Source organism: Beta vulgaris, chromosome 7, assembly GCF_026745355.1.
Source record: "Beta vulgaris subsp. vulgaris cultivar EL10 chromosome 7, EL10.2, whole genome shotgun sequence".
NCBI classification, from domain to species: domain Eukaryota; kingdom Viridiplantae; phylum Streptophyta; class Magnoliopsida; order Caryophyllales; family Amaranthaceae; genus Beta; species Beta vulgaris.
The window spans coordinates 9,863,104-9,879,937 of NC_079208.1; the positions used below are offsets into that span (position 1 = coordinate 9,863,104).

General features: G+C 36.4%; 1 long non-coding RNA gene across 1 annotated transcript; it reads right to left on the bottom strand.

The window, feature by feature from the left end:
- Positions 1 to 11,874: 11,874 nt before the first annotated feature.
- LOC125491639 (uncharacterized) lies at positions 11,875 to 13,851 on the bottom strand. Its single transcript, XR_007268371.2, has 2 exons — positions 13,291 to 13,851; positions 11,875 to 12,146 (listed from the first exon to the last, which is right to left on the bottom strand). It is a non-coding gene; the product is annotated as an uncharacterized LOC125491639 (long non-coding RNA).
- Positions 13,852 to 16,834: the final 2,983 nt, after the last annotated feature.

Here is a 16,834-nt window from a genome sequence, read left to right on the forward strand (position 1 = left end):
CATCCCAACAATATGTTGGGGAATTTACTTATGGGTTGTTTAGCTTTGTACAAAGCCTCTGAGCTGGTGTGCCATGCAGGCTAATAGTCTAACATAGGTTGGTATTCGGACCAATGATCTCTCCTAATAAAAAAAAATGCACAAGCATATATTATAGCACGCCTCTTGTCATTCCTTTTTCAAGCTCCGACATGGCGCCATGTCATATGTGACATGACAAGTTTGTCCAACACATGACATTTGTCTCTCATATAAAAACTATTACCTTACATTTAAAAATATGGTTTTTTCACCAAAAACCCCTGACAAAAAAAATTATTCATCAAATACCTCAGCTTTTTTCAAGATTCACCATATACCCTTGACTTATAACAAAATTCACCAGATACCCCTGGCATTTTGAAAAATTATCCAAAATGCCCTTTTTGGTTAATAGGGCGTTAGTGCTCTGTTAGTGGTAAGTATATATTCACCATATACCCCTAAGTAAAATAGTTATGCACCAGATACCCTTATTTTTAAATGACTTGTAACGGCTATTTTTCCAGTTTAAAAAACTAGCCGTTAGTTTTATATTGCCTTTATAAATACATGGATCCAATACTCTTTCTTCACCCTTTTGTTATTGCAATTATAAGGAGATTTGCCATGAGTTACTCAAACAGTTCATCCACACAATCTTCATACATAAGAGTACATAACTCCTACTGTACTTGTAGAAAAAAAATTGCAATATGAAGCTCTGAAACCATAATAAATCCTCAGCGACTGTATTACAAGTGTGATACATGCAATAATTTCAGATGGTGCAAAGGGAGTGTGGAGCATAATCTGAGAAACCAACATGAATCTCCACTATGGAGAGATGAAGGAGACAGTTCAGAGAAAAAGAAGATGAAGGACGAGCTTAAGCACTTGAATAAAAACTGAAGCAACAAGAAAAACTAGTAAATGCAACAATAAAAGTAGGAGTACTCATGACTCTAGTTGTAATATTTGTAATATTTAAGTGAAATATTGTAATTGGTGCAAAAGACCAAATGTAATATTGTTTAGCACAAAATTATCATGTTTAAACTGTTGTAGCATCAACTAAAACCCTAATGTAGCAAAAACTCACCATTTGAAGCACATACTATTGTATCATCAACAAAATGATAGGCCTTACATAATCACAAAAAACAAAATAATCTAAGCCATTCTAAAATTGTTCAGGCTTTCTTGTTCTTGCTCTTTGTCTTCTTATTAGCTTTAGGTTGGTTGGTTGAGGCACTTGTAGCATATGTTTCTTTCCTTTTTCTCCCTCTCTTCTCAATCCCTATTGCAGCTGATGTAGCCCTTTCTCCTTCCTAGTCTGAACAGTTGGTCCACCTCCACAGGTCCTTGCATTATGGCCCGCTTCTTTACATTTGCTACACTTAATAGTACATGTGCCTTTTTTCCTTCTTAGCTTCACTAGGACCTCTCTTCCTCTGCTTTTAGGGTCTTCCAGCACCTCTCTTAACATCCAAGGGGAGAAATGAGGGGTAGGTCATGGTCAGGCCAGGAAGATGGATTAGTCATGGGGTGAATGTGTTCTCCATAGGTTGCCTTGTAAGCTGCCCCTTAAAATAAAGAGATACAAAATCAGCAGCCTTCAATCTCTCATCAAAAATTACTCTTAATGCATGCTTGCAAGGTATATCATAACCTTGCCATTTTCCACATCCACACCTCCGATCAACTAGCCTAATGGGGAAATTCACATTCCTATCTCTAACCTCAAATTCATCCCCCACATGATGTAGCATAGCAAAACCTAGATTCATCACTCCTAGTTTGTAGGACCTTCTTTGCATAATCAGTGAGCATGTTTTCATCCATGTCAACTGCCTTATCAAACCTTGGCCCAATTCTCTACATGGACCAGTTTCTTATGGCTGCACAAAGAAGGAAACATGTTAACATCTTAGCAATTGAAGCAAGCACAAAGAAGGAATAATTTTGTGCACTTACCCTCAAGTAAAGTGAAAACAGAAAGGTCTCTGTATGGTTAGTGCAGGCATTGAAGCTCTCCCCAAAGTTTTTTGTGTTATAATCACAACAAACTAGTGGATCAAAGACATGCCTGGACCACTGCTCTGTGCATGAGTCCAAATAAGTCACAACCTCATGGTTGTATGCCTGAATCTTCTTCATTGACTTCTTGAACACAAACTCATTGTATGCATCAGCAGCTGTCTAGAAGAGCTTGTGGAAGGCTTTCCTACCGTACCCTGCATTTTTGCAGTTCATGTACAAGTGTTGACAACAAACTCTTGTTGCTCTTGGGAACACATCATTAACTGCACTGTCAACACCCTAACCAAGAGAATAAGAAAGTAAATTAGTAGTGTAATAATAATAGGAAAAAAAGAAAAATAATCTATAAGAAATATCCAAAACTTACCCTCATTCTATCACTAATGAATGTCTAATCATCTCTGTTGCGTCCTTCTTTCTCAAAGCAGATCCTCAAGTTCCAGAAGAAGTATGTCCAGCTAGGAGTACTCTCAATGTCAACAATGCCATATGCAGTGAGAAAAATCTCATTGTTGCCATCAATGCCTAGGGCTGAAAGAAGTATGCTCTTGTAGTTGTCACTGAGGTGAGCCCCATCAATGCCTATTAGAGGTCTGCACCCACTTATAAACCCCCTAACATTAGCAGCGAAGGCAAAGAAGCATACCTTGAATTTTGGAACCACATTCCCTGTGTTTCTTGTCCATGTAACCAAGGCATATGATCCTGGGTTTGTTTCCTTGATCATTTCAGCATACCTTGGAAGAAGACCATATGACTGATCAAACCCTCCATGTATCTCCCTTTTATCCATGGTCGTCACCTTGTACAACAGCCTCTTCTTGACCTTGATCCTAAACCTCTCCATGGCCACCTTCTGTAGTGCTTCAACTGGTACCTCTTGGTTTGCAGAAATCTCCTCACATAGATTCTTGCATAACCACTTAGAGGACACCATGGGATTATCTTCTAACCTCCCACAAGTTTTGTGTTCTCCCTTCAATGTCTTAATTACCCAACTAACCTTATCTGCTAACCTACCAGCATGTATCCTCCACTCACACCCCTCAATTACATAGCAGCCTGTAAACCTTAAACTGTCAGCCTTCTCAACAGTAATGGCAAACCCCTCTTTTATATAAAATTTCCGAAGGACATCCATAAACTCCTCTTTGCTGGTAAAAATCAACCAAGGCTCTAATCTTATGGATCCATATGGAACCTCATTCCATATTTTCCCATTTTTGTAGATCATATCCTTCTTAGAACTTCCATATAAGCATTCCTCAAGCCCAGACTGATAAAGCTCATCAGCATGTGACTCAATTTGTTCCTCAACAACAAAGTCAGAATTAAATAGCATCTTCATCTTAGTCACTCTCACTTTCATCATCCTCAAAATCATCATCAGTTTCACTCCCTTCCTCATCCTCTCTTCCCTCATCAACAGTATAAGAGGCAGTGCTACCCCTTGACCTGGTGCTACCCCTAGAATATGTGCCTCTCTCTTTAGGCACATATGTCCCTAATTTTTTTGCTGTGCTCTTGGGAACTTTAAACCCAAATGGTTTGTTCTTCGTGGTCTTAGAGGCTTAGTTGTAGTGGTAGTTTGTGTTGGGGTTTGGGTTGGTTGCACAGGAGATGGTGTGGGTTCCATTAGTGAGGCAACTGGATGTAGGGGGTGGTGTGGGTTCCCTATGTGAGGCAGTGTATGTAGGGGGTGGTGAGGCAGGGGATGTAGGGGGTGAAGGGTCCCTCATAGGTGAGGCGGTGGATGTAGGGGGTGGTGAAGGCTCCTTCACAAATGATGGAGGGGATGTAGGTGGTGGTGAAGGATCCCTCATAGGTAATTGAGGGGATGTAGGTGATGGTGAAGGCTCCCTCACAAATGAGGGAGGGGATGTAGGTGGTGGAGTTGTGTCCCTGAATGGTGAGGTAGGGGGTGTTTGTTATTAGGTAGGGGGATTAGGTTGGGAATATCCAGGGATAACCTCTTCTTGTGATTGGTACACCCTCATGTACTCACAAATTGTAATGTCATCCATTGAGAGCACAGGTACCTCAACTAAAACTAGGTACCTCCTAGCCTCCTCAGCTTCCCTCTCCTCTTCTTCTTCTTTCCTCAGTCTCTCCTCTTCCTCTTTATGTTTCCTTTCTTCCTTTTCCCTCTCTTTCCTCAGTATCTCTTGTACCCTCTTAATGTTTTCAACCTTATTTCTCTCAACTTGATCCCTTAATTGTACATATGTCCTAAACACTTTCCCTAGGTTGTCTATTTCCTCAACCCACATCTCTATGGTGTCAGTTCCCTTCCCAAAACTCCATACCTTCCCTAAATCAGAATCAGTACGTATCTCCATCTTCCTATTAGTCCTAGCGTTGTGCACCAATATTCTAAAGGCTTCGGGGAGATAAACATTCTGTTTTTCAGATTCCACAAAAAATCTTCATATAATCCCATTAAGTGGCACAAGTTTGCGTCCTCCACCCTTACATCAAAATCAAGCCCATTAAAATGGACAAGCAACCAATTTGAGGCCATCCTAAACCAATTTGAGGTCATCCTGAACCAACAACAAACAACCAAAAGCAAAACCTAAGTAATTGAACTACCACATTGCAGAAAAACAAGAAATTTCAAATTTTTCCCATGATCGAAAATTAGTAATTCGCAAAATCAGTATAAACCCTAAAAATAACTAACCCTAACGTAACACAATTGCAGATCATAAAAATATTTTATGACACAGAAACACTAGTAGAGTTACCTACCTTCAAAGGGAGTAGAGATGATTTCGCGTTGCAATCCTCTTTTTGAAATTTCAAAATCTTCTTTTTATAGTCTTGTGAAGAACACCCGGTTCACGAATTGTGCATTCCTCTTTGTCTTCAAAATTTGCAGCTTTTTGTTAAGAAATATTCAAAGTTACAGTTGATTTTTAGGGCTACTTTGATGCTTGAAAACGCATGAACAACAGAGCAAAAGGGGGGAGTTGAAAGGGTGTTTTGTTTTGGAAGAATTTTTATGTCAGGTTATCAAAGCAACATAACCATAATGGCGCCAGAAATAAAGGGCAAACTTATAAATACAGGCTAACGGAGCACTAACGTCCGTTAATAGTAAGCGTATCTGGTGAATTTTGTTAAAAGTTAGGGGTATATGGTGAATTTAGAAAAAAATTGGGGTGTTTGGTGAATAAATTTTTTTATCAGGGTATTTGGTGAAAAAACCGTTAAAAATATCATTATAAAGGATTTGGACCTGACATTGCTTATAAAATATGAAACTCCTACCATGAGCTAACATATAAATGATGCTCATTAAACTATGAATCATAAGGTTTCTACATTACAAAACAAAAGAATAGAATAGCTGAAAATAAGATTATTAGACTAAGCTACAATGTTTTCTAGGAATATATATAATATGAATAAAATAACATTTCTTTTTTTGTTGAAACAATTTCAATAAAAAGAGGCACTACCACGGTCCCCGATCCTCTCAAAAATATGTGTAAGAGGTCTCAAATGCTTGATTCCTTAATGTACAACTCATTATCAAACCATCAGGTGACACATTCTACTTGCAAAAAAATGTCAATTGCCAACATATCATAAAGTCTTATCAAATAACTCAAGGTATCTTCTAGGCCTAACAATAATCTAGTTACTTTACATTATCATAAATAGTTAATAGGAGTATAAGATAATAGCTTCATATGTAGATTAGGGGTGTTAAAGAGTCGAATCGAGTCTGTACCTGAGTAGATCGGTTCGGCTCGAAAATGAGAAAAGTCTGGATGGGATCGAGCTCGAGAAATTTGAATACGAGCTCGGCTCGAGGCTCGACTTGAGCTCAATATCGCCGGATACAAGCTCGGCTCAACTCGAGCTCGAGCTATTCCATATAACTTGAATTAGATATTTGGAATAGTATTTAAAGAGAACAAAAATTTTATGTTTCATTTTCTCAACAATATGGGACTTAAAGAATTAGTTATCAGCCTTTAACATTATATAAAACCAAAAGTTTTGCATGTTGTTTCCCATCCAATGAGTAAAATCATAAAACATATTATGTTCCTGTTATAAAGAATATAGGCTTAAATTAGTCTTTTGTTTCTCAACAAATATGGAACAAGATCAAACAATAAGTATAACTAGGATAGTAGTAACATTACGAGGAAAAAAGGCTATTCTTTACACTATAAACATATGTGGCACACTTACTAAAACTTCTTTTTTAAGGAATTTTTCGAGCCTATTCACGAGCTTTTGAGTCGAGGCCAGCTCAGGCTTGGCTTGTTAGCATACCGAGCCAAACTCGAGCTCGATTTGAGCCCCCTCAAGTTGAGCTATGACAGAACCAAGTTCAAACAGCTCACAAGAAGGCTTGTCTCATTCACACCCCTAAGTAAGATAGTGGCGATATATTCCGGCCTCAAAAGAAAAGATGATGTTATGTGAGGGAATTTTACATTTAGATAGGAAGCAATTTACCTATAATAATGAGTAAATTGTTTTATTAAAATCATGTGCTTGTAAAAGTAAAAAATGACAAAATATTCATTAGTAAAACTATAGTAACTCGGATTATATACGCAAAAAGAACTAAGCAATAAGCATTGCTATGTTTCTTCTTACTTAAAAAAAAGGTCACTAAAGAACTGAAAAAGAAAAAAAATGTTGTTTGATATTTTGTTGAAGTAAATCATTCAACTTCATTTTTTTAAAAAGCATACTCTTCTAATTTCCTATGAAAAAATTTCCAAGAATGCCAAACACGGTAGGGAGTTCATCAGTTTTGTATAAGGTTGTGTTAAAATAAATTATAGTAAAACCATCTCACTTTATTTCCTAAAATCGTCACTTTATAAGTTTTAAGAGGTCAGATAATAAGTTAAATAGCTCACTTTTAGATAATAGGTGATCCCGTATCTTAAAGGGATCACTTCCACTATAAGTTACGCCTTTATGATAGCAGTCGCCCTCGTCTTATCATAAATCATGGTGAGATGTGTCAAAACAAGCTATCGAACAGGTTCTAGATTGACCCACATCGAACCAGGTCAGACCTGGACATGCCAAGTTTATGCCAGCCAGTGTCATGGGTCGGGATCGGTCATGTTTCGTTCATCTGATACGGTTACATTTGAATCACCGAATTGTTGGGTGCCATACAGGTTTGGGTCGGCCCATTTATAAGTCGGTCCATTGTAGGGTTTGATCGTCCGTGATCATGTTTTAGCTGTGTTTGCACATGTCGTATTTGAGTTTTATGTACACTTGGGCTGAGTCAAGTTCGATCGGGTTGAATCGCTTATGACCTTGGTGCGATCGTTGTGAAGCATCGGGTCCATTCGCTATAAAACGTCATTTCGTTTTCGGTTAAACTTCAGGTCATGTCATTTTTTTATTATGTTGTTAACTTATTTATCAACTAATTATCACTTACCAAATAGTTTCAAGATTGACTTCTTGTACATCGACTATATAGAGGTATGATCAATTTCAAATTTGATTTGGTAGTAGATTTTGTAAACGAATCTCAGAGCGATATATATATATATATATATATATATATATATATATGTGTGTGTGTGTGTGTGTGTGTGTGTGTGTGTGTGTGTGTGTGTGTGTGTGTGTGTGTGTGTGTGTGTGTATATATATAAATAAAATACATAGATGATAATGAAAAACTAATAAAAATATTATATTGTTTACAGTGATGTTTAGTGTATTCTCTTAGTCAACTGCGTACGTGTTTGGACTAATCTCTTAGTGAACTACGTAAAACCACTCTAATATATAATGTACTCTTGATATATTATAATATTATAATCAACGATAATAATAATGAGTATACGGTCAATTTCCAAATTTATATAAATGACTCTATTATTATAAGCATTATAATTGATATATAAATTTATAAATAAATATGATGATGATAATAATAATAATAATAATAATAATAATAATAATAATAATAATAATAATAATAATAATAATAATAATAAAAAAAAAAAAAAGTGCTGACGAATATGACGACAAAAACAACAATAAAGGTATTTTCGTGAAACGTATTAACAAAGCAAGTAAATTTAATGACCAAACGGATTACCTAATTACTTGGGTATTACACTAACCAAGTTACCAATAGCTAGTTTAGGAGTCCAAACTTTTGATAGAAGTATTATTATGGGTTGATTGAATGTTGGGCATTCTTGTTTCTTTAGTGGTGTTAGTTCCGTGGCTCTGGCCACTCCACTTTAGTCTTTAGAGATATGCGTCATTGATATCATCAGCATATTCCATTATCTTGAGGAGCCCGCAATCCGCATCCACCTTGAATTTGCCCTCACATTTTGATGGTTACAATCTTCCTGAATGGTCAATTGTGTTGCACCTCAAAAAATTGGTCAATTGTCTTCTGTGTGCCATTTGCAATTTAATAATGCGCAGTAATTCCACATTCGCATGCTTGAAATGCTATATAATAAGTAGTAGAAAGGATAAACATAAACACATTTTTTCAAGGTTTTGATATATAACAATTGATTATTTGACCAATTTTTACACGTGATACTAGACATGTATCAAAATATTTAAGTTGAAGTATAAACATAAACACATATCTCGCAATTAGTTATTTAACCATTTTCTACAAGAAGTACTAAGCATATACTAAAATATCTTAAAAGTGAGGGAAAATTAACTTGGCTAAAGTCTCCCTTTTGATTCCCATCCTTGATAAGTTGAGCTTCCATCTATTTTCTCCAATTTGTCAAGATATATTCTTATAAATAAATTTAAAAATCCAAAATGTCTTGTTATGTTGCACTATTGAATGATTAAAACCATGTCGTTCTTATAATCTTATATTAAATTTCTCAAGTGAGTATGAGCTAATTTAATAGATAAAATTTTAAGAGGGTACGAGGGTGCAATCAAAAGGGGCTCCAGAACACCATGACCTCCTTCATGATTGAAATAAAAAAAATTATTTCCATTATGATACCATGTTCTTGCTTAGTTGATGTTGATGCGTGCAAAATGCAACAAGCAAATGACACTTCATAGATTAATATCCATGGTGCACTGGCAATATCAAGGATGTCTTGACCTAGTGGTTAAGATTGAGGTGCTGTGAACGAAAGGTCACGGGTTCAAATCCTCTTCCCCTTCTTTGTACTTTGTATTGCCTATGTGGCTCATATGGATAAAAAAAAAATAGTGCATTGGGATATCTCTCTGGGAGTTCCTAGCTCTTAAATTTGACAAGTCAAAGTTAATATACGAGTAACCAATATATGGAAATATTACCAACAACGTGAATGAGATAAATACTTTTATTTTTAGCAAGGTAAAATATTAATTGGGCGAGCTCACAAACTTTAAGAGTGAAAATTTTGTTGGAGTTAGTATATGAATATGTGCCTTAGTTTTTCCTACTTAAAAAGTTGCTTTAAAAGAACAAAAAGTGTCTTGTCTCACATTGGTAGTGTAAAGACTTTTTCCCTACCTTACATAGAGTTTCCTTCTTTGTACTTTTGTTGAAGGTTGAGTGAGAAGAAACTAGTCACCACACATGTGCGGGTGTGGGACATTTTAGTTCAGTTACTTAATTTTTTACGAAAACCAGCATTCATATCTTCGCTGATTTTGTAACGGATTATCCTTGATTCTTGTCGTTACTAATGTTTTCGTTTTCTCTTAATTTTCGCCTAATTGATTGTGTTACCATTTTAGTTCCTACATTCTAAAGTTGAATTTACGTTTTTATTTTCGTACATCTGTGGAATTATTATGGCTGGTGAAAATGTTATCCCTATTGCCGTGCATATTTCTACCAATCCCTTTATCCCTGATATGTATAAGTTAGATCCTTTTGATGGCAAAATTTATAAGATCTGGTCTGATAAGATGGAATTCTTTTTGGGACAAATTGGTCTGGATTATTGTCTATTTTTTAATGTGCAGCCCGAGGATTCTATTAGGGATTATGTTAAGGATGATAAGACTTGTCGTGGGTTGTTGTTGCGTTATACGACTGTTGCACTATATATGACTTATAGTAAGTCAAAAGATGATATAGATATTTAGGATGCTTTACAAGCCAAGTATGGTACTGATGTTTTTGGGACTAAGAAATATGCTTGATCATTCTTCCTCTAGTGCTAATCTGGTTGAATCTAACAATACAAGTAAAGGATCGAAAGCTAAGGGTTCGAATCATTTTCATGGTACATGGTAGAATAGTAACTTCAAAGGAAGGCAATTCAGGGGAAATTGCTTCATCTGTGGTATGTTGTGGACATGCTGCTAAGGATTGTCGCCAAAAAAGCACTTATGGAAACCAGTCTGCAAACAAAGCAAAGGAAAACAAACCTCAAGCCAACCATTCTGAAGATGTGATTATTGTTATGGTGTCCAAGGTAAATCTGGTAAGTAATGTGACCGAGTGGGTGTTAGATACTGGAGCAACTCGTCACATCTGTTCAAGCAAGGAATTGTTTTAGGAATACAACAAAGTTTCATAAGGTGAATGTGTCTTCATGGGCAACTCAAGCACTGTGAATGTACTTGGCAAAGGAAAGATTTTTCTGAAATTAATTAACTTTTGGAAAACCATTGCTTTGCAGAATGTCTTACATGTGCCCGAAATCCGCAGAAACCTTATTTCTGCTTCTATGTTAAACAAAGCTGGTATAAAGATGACTTTTGAATCTGATGAACTTGTACAAACCTAAAATAGTGATTTTGTGGGTAAGGGATTTTGTAATGAGGTTTATTTGTTCTTGATGTTGTAACTGATAATAAAACTTCTACTGCTTTCATTTATAGTGCTGAGTCTGTTTCTTTATGATATTCTAGACTAGGTCATGTGAATGTTGCATCTCTTAATACACTTAAACAACTTAGTCTTATTCCTGATTTTAGCAATACCTCATTTGATAATTGTGAAGTATGTGTAGAAGCTAAACACCCTAAGAAAACATTCAACAAAAATGTTGCTCGTTCTTCCATCTTACTTGAGCTGATTCATAGTGACTTAGGTGACTTTAGGAATTCTATGAGTAGGGGAGGGAATCGTTATTATATTACTTTTATGGATGATTTCTCTCATTTTAGTAAGGTTTATTTATTGAGTTCAAAAGATGAGGCAGAAGAAAAATTTCTTATTTATAAAGCCGGAGTTGAGAACTAATTGGACCTTAAGATTAAGAAGGTGAGATCAGATAGTGGTGGAGAATATGATGGGGTTTCCCTTAAGAAATTTTGTGAGTCTAATGGGATTATTCATAAGTTTACAACTCCTTATACCCCAGAATAGAATGGAATAACTGAATGAAAAAAATAAAACTCTTAAAGATATGGTGAATGCAATGCTTATTAGTTTTGGTATGCCTACTAACATGTGCGTGAGGCCATTCTTTCTGCGTGCTATGTGCTTAACCGTGTTCCCCATAAGAAGTTAGATAAAACCCCTTATGAAATATGGAAAGGTTTCAGACCTAATTTGAGTTACCTCAAAGTGTGGGGGTGTTCGGGAAAAATAGGACTTCCTGATTTTCAGAGGAACAATATTGGACGTAAGACTGTGGATGGTATTTTTATTGGTTATGTTTATAACAATACTGCATATAGTCTTATTCTTAAGGATGCATTTGGTTTTGGTCCTATTAGAGAGTCAAGGGGTGTTGAGTTTTTTGAGAACATTTTTCCTATGAAATTAAGTGTTCCTTCTGCTTTGCCTGCTGCATCTATTCCACTATGTATGTAACAGTACGATTCCTGAGCTGCTAGCCAATCACACTCAAAATTCACTAATCACAATCAACGCTTAATAAGCCTCGAATTAAATATATACTCGCAGCGGAAACATAACCTTACAAATTGATCCTGGACCTGTGGGTTATGGACCCACAAAACAAAATCCTTAAAATAAAACACAAATATCTCGAGTAAATTCTCAAATATTATATACAACGAAATATAAATAACTGTTCTCAAATCAACTATCTAGATACAAACTCAATCCTTAATCTAGGACGACATCATAATCTTGCTTCACTTCCATTCTCGAGCTCTTGATACCAAACCTGTAAATTCAGAGAAGAGATACAAAATAAACAAAGTTCCAAAATGAGTGGAAAACTCGTAACCTTTACTTCAGCCCGTTATAAACATTCGGTTTCTCAAATTATTTTCATCTCGTTACAACGCTGGCATAATTCACTCTCTTCTTGGGACAAAGGACAAACACTGCCTCCAAGCTTCGCTATGGAGCCCAGCAATACTACCCCCAAGGTTCGCAATGGAGCATAGCCGACTGTATCAGGTCAAAAGAGTAACCATCCTCCACCCATACCTTGCCCACTTACTATTTTCAGTTCATAAACTAAGCCAGCAAAACATTTGCATATTCAAATTCATCGAATAATATTTCCAGAATCAACTCACAACATCACATTCATAAATATGGCCATAGAACGAACTTAATTATCAAAAACATAACATTGAGATCCACACACAAAAGGGCATGAGTAAATGATTTTACTGAACATAAAAGTTACCTGAACAGCAATTCAGATTCCAACAACACAATCTCCTTCATAACCCCGAATGATTCTTCACTTCAAAATCATCCTCCAAGAATCACCTCACAATCATAACGATAATCAATAACCAATCTTAACTAATCTAATTAACTACAAAGTGAAACCATAACTAATTCCCAATTTATAAGTTATCCACCTTTAACATTCTAATTCTATAATCCTTAATTCATAATGAGAATTCTAATTATAGAACCAAACTAACTAAACTTAACTCACAACTTTCACCTAAATCAAGAACAACAACAACGCACAAACAACGCAGTGCCACAACAACACCAACCCAACAACATCCACCACAACCACCACAACAACTCCACAACAGCCACCACAACTATAACAACAATTCAATACAATCAACATCAACCACACCAACAATCATAATAGCAACAACACCACACCTCCACCACCAACAACAGAACAAGAACCAATAACAACTACTCTTATAATTCAATACAAGAACAATAACAACAGCACGGCAACAAAAACAAACAACAGCAACTCAACACCACCACTACAACAATCCCAACAACAATAGAACAAAACTACTAACAACAACAATACATCAGCAACTTGGGCCTGAATTACGAATAAGAGGGTCTAAATTAAGAACAAAGAGGAAATTTACCTCTGCTCTACTGGGAGCAGCGAAGAACAGGGGATAAAAGGGTTTTTCGAAGCTTCGACAAGGCTGGTTATCGGTCTGGTGGTTGGGGGCGCTCGGCGAGGCGACTGAGCACCGGCGAGCAGTAGTACGTGCGGTGAGGCGACTCAAGTCAGGCGGAGCTGCGGCAGCAAGCAACTGGTGGTGCGTCACATCAAAGCATAGCCGCGAACAAAGCAGGGGAGAGAGAGAAGAAACAGGCTCCGGTGACACTGGCCATCTGGTGGTGCAGCATGGGTCATCGGCGTGGCTGGAGGACCGGTGGTGGCAGCAACGAAGCTCACCAGCGAGAGATACAAGGGAAATCAGGAGAGAGAAGAGGGTTGGGTTTTGGGTTTCCCGGGTTTGGGAGAAATGTTGAGGTAAAGGAGGAAGGCCGGGTTGAGGTTTTGTTCCACCTAAACAAACCGACAAAGGGGAAAAGAATTGAAGAAAAAATCGACTTTGATTTCCTATTTGACCAAATACCGCTCAATTTAGTCGCATATAAGACCCAAAATAATTTTAATAATAATAATAACTTTATAAACTTGACATAATTAAATATATTACAAACACCCCGAAATTAAAAATAATACTCCACAACTCAAATAAAATAAGAATTTTCGAAACATAATTAACTTAATGATTACAAATAACTTCTAAATAAATGTTCTTAAAAATCGGGCTATTACAATGTATCATGATATTGCATCATATAGTGAAACTCTAGAACCCCGAAGGAGTAAGAGAGCTCGAATTGAGTCTGGTTTTGGACCTGATTTTATTTCTACCTTCCTTGTTGAGAAAAAAATGCTTAGATGAGCATGAAGTGAATGTTTTTGTGTTAGAAGAAAATCTGGGACCTATAGTGAGGCCATGAGATCGGTTGACTCTAGTTTTTGGTTAGAGGCTATTAATAGTAAGATTGAGTCCATTATGAGTAACAACACTTGGGTTTTAGTGGACCTTCCTAGAGGATATAAGACCCTAATCAGTAAATGAGTTTTTACAAAGAAGTGTAGGCCTAATGGGACCTTGGATAAGTATAAGGCCAGACTTGTGGTTGGAGGACATCACTAAAGGAAAATGCCTATATTTCTTTGATACTTACTCTCCTATGACTAAGGTCACCACCATTAGAACTTTAATAAGCTTGCATCTATTTATGATTTGATTGTGCATCAAATGGATGTAAAAACTGCTTTTTTGAATGGTGAGCTAAATGAAGAGATTTACATGAAGCAACCTGAAGGATGTGTAATTCCCGGACAGAAAGACAAGTTATGTAAACTTTTTAGGTCCTTGTATGGTCTTAAACAAGCACCAAAATAGTGGTATGATAAATTTCATCAAACCATTACTTCTAATGGTTTTCAGGTAAACGATTCTGATGCTTGTGTTTATTCCAAATCTGATCTGATGAACTTGGTTGTGTTTTCATATGTCTATATGTCGATGATATGCTAATTTTTGGACCAATATAGACATAGTGAATGTAACCAATGTCTTCCTAAATTCTAGTTTTGAAATCAAGGATTTGGGTGAGGCAGATGGGATTCTTGCTTTAAAGATTACCAAAATTGCATATGGGATGTCTTTAAACCAATCTCATTATATTGAGAAAATTTTAAAGAAGTTTAATCAATTTGATTGCACACCTGTGAAAACCCCATATGATTCTAGTATTCATTTGACAAAGAATAAAGGTGACAGTGTGTCACAAGAACAATATGTCAAGATAATTGGAAGTGCAATGTTTTTGATGAATTACACTTGACCTGATATAGCATATGATGTTAGTAGATTGAGCAAGTATACTCATAATCCTAATCAGGACCATTTGAATGCCTTGATTAGATTATTGAAGAATTTAAAAGGCATTATCAATTGGGGTTTGCATTATCTAAGATCACCTTGTGTTCTTGAAAGATTTTATGATGCCAATTGGGTGTCAAATAATGATAAGATTCACTCTACTAGTGGCTATGTTTTTACTCTTGCTGGTGGTGTTATACCTTGGAAATCATGAAAACAAACTTGTATTGCCAAATCTATTATGGAATATGAGTTTATTGCTTTAGAATTGACAAGACAGGAAGTTAAGTGGCTAAGGAGTTTGCTTGCTGATATTCCATCGTGGGGGAAGCCAGCTCCATCAGTTTTCATGCGTTGTGACTCACAGGCAGCAATTGGGGTAGCGAATAATCAAGCTTATAATGGAAAGAGAAGGCTTATTCGCTTAAGGCATGCTATTGTGAGAAATCTAATTAGAAATAAGAATGTCACTCGAATATGTAAAGTTAGAGAGGAACATTGATGATCCTCTCACCAAAGGCCTTTGTAGAAAAATGGTGCTAGAGTCAGCACAAGGAACGGGTTTAAAACCTATTGTGGGTAAATTGTGATGGATACCCTTCTTAGGTTTTCCTAAGTTCAAAGGGTCAAACGAAGTCACGAAAGAGCTCAAGTTGTGTATATGACTACCATTCTTATTAATAAAACGTGAGGTAGTATTTCTTTACAGTTATATGTGTAAGGATGAGCAAAAGGCTCTTTATAAGTTCATAGCCTTGATAAGGTGGTTTGTGATAGTACAAACTTGATGGACTTCCCTATGTGAATGTGGGGGTTACACGCAATCCCATATGAGAGTCCCTAAGACTTAGGACCTCTAGAGCATTCATGACAATCCAGGTAAAGTGTGGTGGCAATTAAATTACAAATCGCGAGAACACTATTGATTTGAGAAAAGTTTAAGTGCGCAAATGTGAATTATTAATATCGTAGAAAGGTTCAAAGAGAAATCTACCTAATACAACCATAAGACATATTTATATGCACTGGGTATCAATTCAAGTCCATAAGACATTGATGCTTACAAAACTAAATATTCGTGCCCAGAATTCCTTTTTAGTTGTCTTTTTCTCCTTTCTTTTTTTTGAATCACGTGGGGGAATGTTGGAGTTAGTATATGAATATGTGCCTTAGTTTTTCCTACTTCAAAAAGTTGTTTCAAAAAAACAAAAAGTACGTTGTACGACATTTGTAGTTTAAAGACTTTTTTCCATACCTTATATAGAGTTTCCTTCTTTGTACTTTTGTTGGGGGTTGAGTGGGAATAATCTAGTCACCACACACGTGCATGTGTGTGAGCCGGGCCGGGCTCGGGCGTGTGGCGCTTTCGCGGTTGTGGTTGTGGGACATTTTAGTTCAGTTACTTATTTTTTTGCGGAAATCAGCATTCATATCTTCGCTGATTTCGTAACTGATTATCCTTAATTCTTGTCATTATTAATGTTTCCGTTTTCCCTGAATTTCTGCCTAATTGATTGTCATACTGTTTTTCTTCTGGCTTCTCCTCTATAAATTGGAGCCTTCAAGAGTTTTCAAGACACAAAAGAATCATTCTTCTCTACAAAATTCTAAACATGTTCTCTATATTCTCTCTGATCTAGGAATTGTTCAAAGTGTTCTCAAATTAAACTGTGACTCTGTACTACACCGGAGGGGCAGCGGTCGTGTAACC